Source organism: Watersipora subatra, chromosome 9, assembly GCF_963576615.1.
Source record: "Watersipora subatra chromosome 9, tzWatSuba1.1, whole genome shotgun sequence".
In the NCBI taxonomy this organism is placed as follows: domain Eukaryota; kingdom Metazoa; phylum Bryozoa; class Gymnolaemata; order Cheilostomatida; family Watersiporidae; genus Watersipora; species Watersipora subatra.
In genome coordinates, this window is record NC_088716.1 from 24,807,402 (window position 1) to 24,819,054 (window position 11,653).

Sequence of the window (11,653 nt, forward strand, 5' to 3'; positions counted from 1 at the left end):
CAAAAGTGGTTAAAACTTTAGTTGAATGTTGAAGTTTAGTTTGGTAAGATATAAATTTTGTTTCAAAAATTATGTGTTTTTTGCGCTAAATTTGTTTAAGTTAGTTTCATTGTTTGTGTTATACGACTGTCTCAAAAGTGAAAACTTCCCACAAAATGTACCGCAGGCAGCGCATTGCAATGTTACATTTCCTTGCATATCATAATCACAAAGTACACTAAATTTACTTGAGGTAACTATAATTCCTTATGTTAATATAATTTTTATTACTAATTTTGAATATGTACAGACTGTGTGTAAATTTGAAATAATTTTAACCAGGAGGTGTTTGCATTAGATAATTAATATGGGTTTACATACAAATCCATACAATATTTTTGTTTTAGAGCGACAACAATAGATTGAGTTAAAAGTATGTAAATGGATACCAAATATTTTTTCATGTTTTTCATATCAAAACATACTTTATTTAACCATCGCTTGTTAATTATTTCACACTTAAACTTGAAAACTTTTTCAGTTTAATTTTGTTTTTCTTTTATGTCATCAAAACATTCATTTGACAATATATATATATCTATATATATATATAGATATATATATATATATATATCTATATATATGAGTAAATAGTCGCTCACTTCGGTTTGGTTGATCACTCTGTGAAAAGTGTGGCACAATTAGCCTTTGTGCAAAGCTCATCACGTTTGTGATTTGAGCACTCTGGTGTCAGCACATCCACTTTTTTAAAGTATGTGAAGCAACCTAGTTGTTTCATGGCAGGAAGTCAACTCTCATGTAGCATGAGTATATATATATATATACTCATCTTTTGAGATCAAATCCTGTTAAATACAATATTTTACCTTAACATCCAAGTGTGTTTTTTAACTGAGCAAAAAAGTTAATGGCAACATTTAAAAAAACATTACTATGTGAATCCATTGTTTAGTTTTGCGAAATGCAATTTGTTTGGATGTTGCCATTGGTGGAGTACTTATTTAATGGTTATGACTTGCAATAAAATGTATATAAAATGTAAATAATATATATATATACAGGACAGATGGCGCAGCTGGTAAGGTATTTGGACAGTGATAAATGGGTCCTAGGTTTAAACAACAACAAATGCATCCTTCTGGCAGGTCCTTAAACAAAACCTTTGCTTGTATAACGTCTACAACCTCTATGATGAGTGCAATAACCAAAGCCATGTCAGCTCGGACGTCGACCGGTCAAACAAGGTTCGCACTTCCTGTATCTGAATCAGGACAAAGCAGTGAAAAATGGGCTACTGGTTCAAAACAGATGAAATGGACTCGAATTGATAACACAGATCCCATGCAGTGCTACTTTATAAGTGAACCTCAAATGTGGGGCTACATGATAAGGATGCGTCAACTGTGGATAAACTTGCACCTTGAATTGCCACTAACCGCTAAGCAAATTGTAGCTCAGAAGTGCAACATAATCAAGCGGCACCTCATATCAGAACTTGAGGTAGATGAAATTAGGGAACAGTTCACTCAAGTAACCTCGACCAACGACAAGTTTATATCAACACACACAATCTTGTGTTGATTCACATTGCAAAAAACCACCAACAAGATGCCAGCTGCTAATGATTATGGCCTACGGAAAGTTCTCATACCTAAGAAGCTGTTAGAAGACATTCACTTGGCACTGGAGCTTATTTCAACTGGATCGATCAGCGAGACTAATGCCCCAATCAACAGTACGGCAACGGTCGTCTTGGAGGAGATGGGTATTAAGCCACTGTCAACAAGGCTTCAAGCCATTCCATCCTGGCAGCTGAGGCTACAAAACAAGATCGAGGACTTGCCCAAGAAAGTTAGTAGGCTCCGTGAGAGATTTAACCACAGTTTGGGAAGTCTAAAAGGAAAGCCACAATAGAAGCTCTAGAATCTGATTAGGGAAATGACAAGACCCTTACACAATCTTGTGTTGTACTATAGATCTATATATATAGTACAACACAAGTAGTATATATAGTCTTTGCCAGAATAAAACCCCATTCCTATTTAAATATAGCAAACACCCCTTCTTTAACCTCAATCATGTTGTTTCTTCATCTTCTTCTAGTTGTTGCGATGGTCCTAACTAATAAGTTGTCCACAACTCTTTGGCTTTGTAGATTACATAGGGTGGTAGGAGGTTCCCATTAGGATCTCCACAGTACATAGGATAAATTCTGGTTTTGGATCTGTCTTTCACTCTCACTGCATGTTTCACACCCCTCTTAAAGACACATTCTTTCACCCCTAGATCATCGCTTTAATTGGTTTCATCGTAATTGAAGATGTTGGAAGGGGGAGAGAACCCAGCTTCTCTGAGAGTACTCTCCAAGTTGTTAAAATATTGCCTGACTTCTTCTGCACTTACTCTAGCTGTGGAACGTTTGATGTTTGGTCATTTTCTTGTGCAAAGTTTGTCTTTAGGCTTGTGTTGAATGATTACCCAGTCAGTTGACGGAAGGTTGCCCTGGAAACATTTGACGACCCTTTTGTTAACAGTGAGATATGTATGCACAAGTACTCTGATGTCTATCATATCAAGTGGGAAACCCCATTCAGACACTTTAATGATACATGTATGTTTGGTGAATGCTTGCTATTCCTGGATGGTGAAAATGAGTTGAGCCCCTGGAGATTTTGGGTGTTTTGGTGTGATTTATGAGAAAAAGGTTCCCAGTGATATCCCATAATGCTTGCGTGCAGCTCTTAAAGACATTGATCCATTTTTCACGAAATCTAAAGCTTTCTTGAGAGTTTCGGCATCAAAGTGTCTGTATTTCCAAGCATCTGGCGCTCTCTTGTAAGTTTGTACTATTGTAATGATTGTTTCAGAACATTGTAAATGAGAATCAAATGGCCAAATAAGTTATTGATATAAATCTAGGGTAGATTTTAATAGTCTTATACAATGTTCAGCTATCAACAAATAAAATACTAGTATTTATGGGCTTCAAATACACACATAGGGGTACTTTGAATGGTGTTCAAAGTAACCCAGTGTAGGCTCTGTATTGAGGTTGTTGATCAATTTTGGTCTGGTTCAAAGCATAATCATTATAATTGCTGCTTTTAAAGGCATATATGGTGTAAAACATGAAATAAAATATTTTATCAGCAGTAGAAATGTTTTAGCTCCCTTAGTTTTATATTTGTAATTAAAGTTAGCTTACCTTTGTGGTTTGTGAATTTTGTCTGCTTCAATAAGGCTGCTAAAGAGTCTCTCAAAACGATTTTCAAAATTGAGCACCAATATATTTTTTCTGTAATTATTATGCGGAACATTCAATGATCAAAATATGATATTTGAATTCAATGTTTATGTTGTGGCATGATGTAATTCTACTGTATCACTTAAATACATGCAAATTTTGAAAAGTGTTCAAATTTTCCCATGCGTTCAAAGTAACCTCGGTTTACGGCAGGCAGTTGGTTGAATAGTGCTATAATTTATGCTGTTACCATAGTAACCAGCAAAGGAAGCCAGAAAAGTTCTAGCCAATTAATCAGAGCAGAGTTTAATTTAGTTCTAAATTAATGACAGCTTCATAGGGTCTGTGACTGAACAAATCACTATAGGGCCATGTGATTCTTATTTATATCATGTGTCTCGCCTTTTCTTGGCTCTACTTTTCTATAGAGCTTTCATCTCTTTAAATCTTGTCTTCCTTTCCTTTCATAGTTTCCGCCTTATTTTACTGCCTTTTTTGAATTAAAATGCAATATTGAAAATGGAAACCAGCAATATGAACTTTTTGAACAATTGCTGAGTCAACTTAACGCAACTCTTAATATATACAAGTTTTCCTCAAGCTACTAGTCTTCTATACAGTGTATCCTTTGGCTATGACGGTCCTGTTTTACAGTTATTTGCCTCACGATGTGGAACACAACACTTTTTTTCTACTGTAGTTTGATCATTGTGTTTGAGCATAAGGTATTTTTTTGCCATACAACATAACCAAAAGTGTCTTTTGAAATTTAAAATTTTATGGTTTATGTGCTGAATACGTCAGATCAAAGAATATGTCAAAATGCTATCCACCAAAAACACCTCTGACAATGCCTGAAAGAGATATGATGCTCGCTCTTGCTCTCTCTCAGTTCAGCATTGTTTGCCATAAGTTATAGTGAAGACAAAACCGGAAGCATGTAATAAATATTGAGAGGATAAAAAATTGAAGTTTAGTAGAATATATATTAAAACTTAGTTTTAAGTGTGCATTGGTTAAGCTAAACTCATATAAGTTAGGTTCAAAGTTCATGTTATACATCTGTATCAAAGTTACGAGCTTCTTAATGTATTCTGTGTACAAAGTAATCTTACATTCTATTGCAAGTCATAACCATTAAATAAGTACTCCATCATTGGCAACATTCCGACAAATCGCATTTCGCGAAACTAAACAATGGACTCACATAGTAATGCTTTTTTTAATGTCGCCATTAACTTTTTTGCTATGATATAAACAGTGTTCGTATGCCCCCTCTGTTAAAAAAACACGGTGGGAGGTTGAGGTAAAATATTGTATTTAACAGGATTTGACCTCAAAAGAATCAATTTCAGTACCAAGCACACTACTACTGATACAAATCGGTCACTTTCTTGGACTTACAGATTATGGTACATATACTTACTACACCTGTTTTATTGGCATGCCTTGTAATCTCTCAGTCTTCAAGACTATGTTAACAATCTAACATAACATATCATAACATCTATTATCAATAATAATTATTTAGTTAGTCTGTTTATATCTTCGCAAGATAATACTCAGTAGCATTTAAAGCATTTCAAGCATGAACTATTATAGATCTATTATTTTTCTTTGAGTTGGTAATTAATTCATGATTAGAATTCATGATTAGAAATTTGAGAAGAGAGGACGATATTTAGAATCCTTTCATCATATATTTATTATAGACGTTTCACATTTTTGCCATGCCATAGTAGATAATGACAAATGACAGCATAGAATAGTTATGGGTGAATCCATGGTAGATGGTTCTACATATGACTAGCTAACTGATAAGATCAGTGTCGACAAGGAGTGGCAGATACTTAGTAAGAGAATCAACCAATTACGAAGATAAGTTTTTGGCAACTATAAGCTTTACTAAAAGGCAGCACAGAAAAGCTTCTGATGAATCCTTGGTCTGTGACCCTATGACTTGCAGTGCAGCTAATTGATAGGCACAGCATTGTCAAGGAACAGCAAACAGATGGTCAAAATAAAAACTATTAACAAATTATGAAGGTGTGCTTTGAACGACAATAAACTGTATCAAAACTATAAATTGAAGCAAGATTATACTGGTTGTGTATCAAAGAGAACTTTTGTAAATAACTGCCTGAGTTGGAAGATCTTATTCAAAAACAACAATAAATAAATAGACACAATAAATCAAGCACACGTGAAGAGATGAGTTAACCTGAGTGTACTAGCAAATTGCAGTCAAGGTAATTCACAAGGTAGGATTGTCAGCTCTCTACAAATAATCAGAATTGAATGTCTGTGTGACATCTCTAAACAAAGGACACTCATCAGTCTCAAAAGTCGATAAAATCTTCATTGGTGAAACTATTTTGATCCGAATTTTGTTTACTAGTTTTTAGAAAGCATATTATTAGCTAATGGGTATAAAACTTCACATAAAATGAGTGGTATGCAATAAAGTTGATTTATTTCGAAAACTGTGATTTTGAATAATTATGTATGCACATTAAATGATTAAATTTAGGCAGTTTAGTTTGATATTGCATTGCTGTTGAATCTAAAATATTTCACATTACACAAGTTTTCCTCCTTCAGCTGCAAAACTCGAGAATGGCAGTTTGAGTTTGACATAACAAAGTAGGTCCTGTTTAGGAAGAATGCATGTTTTAAGCATATCAAATTACCTTGTTTACTTGATTCTTAGTAACAAATTATGATAATCTTTTATGCTATTTTCAGTACATGTAAACATGTACAGTAAAAGTGTGTTTCTTCATTTTTGTGATTTGTCTGCCTTACCATCTTATAAAAGAGAAGAACAAACCAATAATAGGAATTGGCTCTACATTTAGACATAAAAATTTTATATCGGTGTCTTTCTTTAACAAAGACATCATATAAGACCATTTTATCCATGCCTTTTGATAACTATGATGACATGTTATATGCTGACAATGTTATCTAATCTGCTCCAGCTGTACCACTATCAGAAGCTATTTAGGAAGCGCCTTTATAATCTTTATAAATAAGTCTCAAAGTTTGAGTGAGTGTCTATGGCCTTTGGTATGTCCGGCTACAGCTATTAAAACATTTGAATGAAGAATCTGCAGCACAGAAAGTTTTATCTCTGAACCTCCAGTTCGCCAGACAAGGTGCTGAACCATTAATCTACGCAACAAATGATAGAGTCCTTAGGTGTTATGAGTGAATTCCAGGGTGGAAATATCGCTATGGGTTACGCAACCCAACATGATTAAGGCTTGCTCTAACAGCTGTTATTAGTAAGTTACTCGCCTACCCAATATAGCCATTGTAAATGTGCCAGATTAATGGCAAGTGGCAGGCATGTACATCACCTGCCACTGTTTTATAGGTTGTTTTTAATACCCGTGCAATGCCATTCATTGCCAATGACATTCAGTTACTCTTTACTGTAATGAGAGATGTATCCATATGTGGCCAAATTGAGAGTCTTAGGAAAAACTGACTACAGCACACATAAATAAAACGTGTATATTTGGAAATGCAAGCAAGCGTTCAACGACTTGTGTCACTCAACCATCTTTCCATATAAAATAATAATTGTACCCATAGTTATTACACCTGCTGATCTCTCACAATGCACAGTACTGTTAGCGTACTAGTTCCTATAATCTATGTATATATAAATCTTAATGTTGGTCTTTTTGCTTGGCATTCTCTGTCTGTCCTGTAGCTATCGAAATCTACATGAAAGGTCCGTTTTGTGCTGGATTTGAACTCTCAGTGTTTGTCTTTTTGTGTATCCGATTATCCAGTAAGAGCGAAAAAAATTGAAGAATGAAAGATCTGCTGCAAACTAAATTTGAATTCACAAATTTTAGTCGTTACTATAATAAGAGCCATGTCTGTCTATCTGTCTAAAGCCATACTTATCTGAGTGTTTTTGTTTTGTGTGTTTTAGTGATCAAGTTTTGTCGATTTCAATGTTGTAACATCCTGGCAGTCAGATCATCTCAAACATCAAAAACAATCACAAAATATACAAAAATAGCTTTTTTGATAAAATCTACTAAAATGTTGTGCAGCTTCATCTTCAAGCTATTTTTTAGAAAGCTTGAAAGTAGCTTGTTTATGCATTGCAATCAAGGTCAAAACTTATGATATCGTTTCCTATAATATATTTATCTTGCCGACACGATAACAGGGCTGGCTATATATTTCATCAGAGCTAAAGTACGTCAAAACATCCCGCAACTAAAACGTGTTGGGAGTGCACGTCAATTTATATCAAAAATAAAACATTTTAGTCTATAATTCTCATTACCTGCCAAAGTTAAGCAATAAACATTTCTGTAATGTGTGAAGCTGTAAAAAATTACAGCAGAAGTGCAGCTGCCAAAACTGCCAATCTAGAATAAACAAAATACTTCGCATATTTTTGTTGGACACATGCCACAGTTCTTCCATTATACTGCAAATTTTTTTTAATGGCAATCCAAAGAGCAATTTTGCATACTGCCAAATTAGTTATTTGTGTCAACAAATTGTTATTTTTACGTACTTCATCAAATATCGTGTGGTGAATTATAAAAAGTCTAATGGCTGATGTTTTGACATTATAATTTATCCAAGTGATTAGAAATTCCTCTGTATCTTTTTTTAGGTTTGTTAGGATATTAGGGGATACTCTATTGGATAAAGAGTTTTAGGTAATTCAGAAAGGTTTATCGTGTGGCAGAAAGTCATATGATCGTAGAGTATAAATAGAGGTATGATTCTGTTTGACAGAGCATTAGCAGTTGCAATTTACACAAGGTCTAAAGAAAACATCAGGTAAATACAAGTTTTTTGAACTTATTAGCTTTGAATAGAGAGCTCTATTGGTTTTACTGATCATTGCATAAAATATTAAATTATAATATTAATATAATAAATTTTAATAATATATTAATAATAAGAAAATATTATATTAAAATGATTTGAGATGACAGAGTTTTACACAAAATGATTGATAATGTAGATTACTTCTAAAACCCAATTTTTATAAATGATGTAATTTAAAATAAAAGATAGAATAAAACAATTTATAAACTGCTGAAGTAATGCAGCCAACTATATTTTATATAAATTACCAAGTTAAACTAAATGAGTTTTTCAGTAAATTGCAATCAAATATAATTTAGCAAAATGTTTAATACTGAAAACAATAAAATATTACATTGGGTTGTGGAAATAAGTCGGTAAAATTTAATGTAATAATGTTATACTAGATCATATTTATAACACATATAAAGTATATACAAGTAATAAAAATACATAGTTTATTATTACATGATGTATTATACTTTAGTATAAATTTACTTTAATATGACATGACACAAAAAAGTATATTATTTTATAAATTAATCTTATGTAATGTAATATAATGTGATGTAATACAATATTGTATAATACTTTTTAACATATCACACCATATATTATATAGCTATATAAATGTTCTAATTATATAGTAATAATTATATAATATAATGCTATATATATAAATATACATATATATATTTATATATATATAATATGGATGTATATGTTTTATGGAATTATATTATATATAATGTGTCATATTACATATATAAAAATATTTAATATTGCACTGGGCTCAATAACACCGGCGCATAAAATGTAGCTTGCCCAGATACCGACAGCAATCAACTCAGGTGAGTTGCAGAAAAGTGTGCCATTGGGAACAGCTAAGATCCTGAGGCGAGTGCTCAAACTCCCAGATCTCTACTAGGAGATCCGAGTTAGAGCAGAAATTACCACCCATATGGGTTAACCGGGTTGAGGAAACAATTTTTAGATATACATAGGCGTTTTATATCGTGATTAATATGCAAATAATATTGTATCTTAATTATGATATACAATGCGTAATCAAGATACAATATTAAATTAAACAAAAGCTGCATACAACATTAAGTGCAATATTTCATAAAAGCTCACATAAAAGTAAGCTATGTGAAACTTTTGAATGTCCATATTACTTGCAGAGACAGCCCCAAGTAAATAATGCATATTACTTGCAGAGATAGCCCAAAGTGAATACAAGATGAAATACTGGGTCCTCCTAACAGCTCTCCTTGTAGTCATATCTTTTATTTCTCAAGGAGAGTCACAATATTACAGAACACATTTCGGATCTCTCCGACAACGTTCAAGATACGCCAGAAGTGCAAAGGTATGCTCATTTGGTGATTCTTTGTTTTTTTTCAGATGATACACTCATATGTAGTACCAAATAGATGACAAGTGTTTTGTTCAAGTTTTCAAGTCTCCTCGACTCTCCATTCAATTATGTATCTAAAAGGTTGATGCTGCCAAAAAGAGGTTGATGCTGCCGCACTAAAGTGAACTATAATTGTGTAATCTTGCAGCTTGCTTTAGGTATATTGTTAACTATAGGGAATATTTATTATTCATCGGACCTCACATCGTAGTGTGAATAATGTACACCATTAAATGCATGATTTATATGTTCTTTTCTATAGAATCATTCAACAACTAAACAGCTGGTAGCATTTATTGGATGACCTAAATATTTTGCCGGAAAATATATTTTATATAATCTGATAGAGTCAATACTTAAAAGATGAAAACAATCAGAAATAGACTATCAATGCAATATTACTCAGGTTAGCAAACTGTATGTTGAATACTTTGTTATATTTGATTTCTTGTTTAGTCTTTTAAGCATTGCTAACAATCTACAGGTCGCACTGCAGTGATTCTGTAAATAATCTTCTCCTGGCTTTTATTACTTCAGTTGATTTTGTTGAGATTTAGACTGAACATGTAATCTTATTGGTAAACATTTAAAATCCTACTGTCAAAAGAGCCTGTGTCTGAAAATAATCACTTTTCACACAATATGTTTACCTTATTACATGTATATAAAACATGTACACATTATTATATATAACAGCAACAGAAACATATTACATCCATCGTCATATGTTTCAGTTCATTAACTTAGTGTTACTACCACCTTTAATTCACTATCCTGACTCTTCCACAATACTATTAGGTTATCAACTTTTAAAACTCTTTTGTTCAACTCACTCGGGAAATCCTGATTTCTGTCTTCCTGAATTTGGCTTTGGCATATATCGATAAACAACATTTTGTTAGTGGTTACAAATGCCAATAAATGTGTTATACACGCAACATAATAGCATATATTATTTATATATACTACCTATATACATTACCTATATACAATGTTATATATGTTTTTACTAATAAGCTATATACATATACATGTATATCCAAAGAGCTGTAAATTGGTTGTAATATCAATTGTAAACCAAATATGTTAGATAATCAACAATACAAGCTTCAAAAGAAGTACTCGCTGCTCCAGTCAACCTCTCAAACATTCTCATAAAGTACATGTATTATATTAGTTAAGTTTACTGAATTTGACGCGGGGTGCAAAAGTCTTCTATTTTATTTATATTACAGGCAATGTCAGATTGGTATCAGCAATATCAGAGGGCTCTGTAACTAAATGTTCACTGCACCCAGTGAGATGTTCGAGCAGCCAGAAACTCTTTGCTAGTTTAACTTTAATTTACGTTTACCACTTGTTTTAACTCTCAGCAATTTTTGCCGTAAGATTCATACACAAATTATATTTCTTGCTTTTTTATACATCTCTGTTTGTTATTATAACTAAAATTTGTTGTCGTATTTCAATTTCGTTATACAATAAACATCTATATGCAGGCGAATTGTCTTTTTTTTGTCAGAAATAGGAGAATACAAGATTTAATGTAACTATGACATGCCATTTACAGCTGCACAAAACATGAAAAAATTCAGTTTTCAAAACCACTTAATCACATGTGAAAGGATAATACTAAAATTAGGAGTTTGTGTTGTTTGATAATTATGTTCTATTAATTCTCAAGTTGGCGAGGTTTGTCAATAACTTTAAAAGGCATCATTATAAATCGTGAGACGCTATCCCAATAAAACGTTTGAGCGAGTGAGATTGTCAAACGCCAGATTTTAAGAGGAATTTACGCTCATTGTCTTTGACATTTACATTGATTGTTGTTGACGCCTACTCAATACTCAAATATTTCATAACCACCCGATACTCACTTCATTAAAGCATTGAATAATAAGGAACCATAGCGCGTTATCTATTTGTTGTTCTTTAAAGAGTGTTATACACTGCAGCACTCTAAATATTAAATGAAAAAAAATTTTGCCATATCGAGACAAAAGTTTCTGTTTGTTTTTGGAGGCTTTTTAAAAGTCTTAAGACACCGACTCCCTGGATTATAAACACAAGCTGGGTATAGAGAAACGATGTTTATAATTAACTAACCAAAAACATATCACAACTGAAAAATTGTC

At 32.7% G+C, this 11,653-nt stretch overlaps 1 long non-coding RNA gene across 1 annotated transcript; it reads left to right on the forward strand.

Annotated features, from left to right (window-relative positions):
• Nucleotides 1-9,318: 9,318 nt before the first annotated feature.
• LOC137404646 (uncharacterized) lies at nucleotides 9,319-11,019 on the forward strand. The gene is made up of 2 exons (XR_010979725.1): nucleotides 9,319-9,467; nucleotides 10,751-11,019. It is a non-coding gene; the product is annotated as an uncharacterized lncRNA (long non-coding RNA).
• Nucleotides 11,020-11,653: the final 634 nt, after the last annotated feature.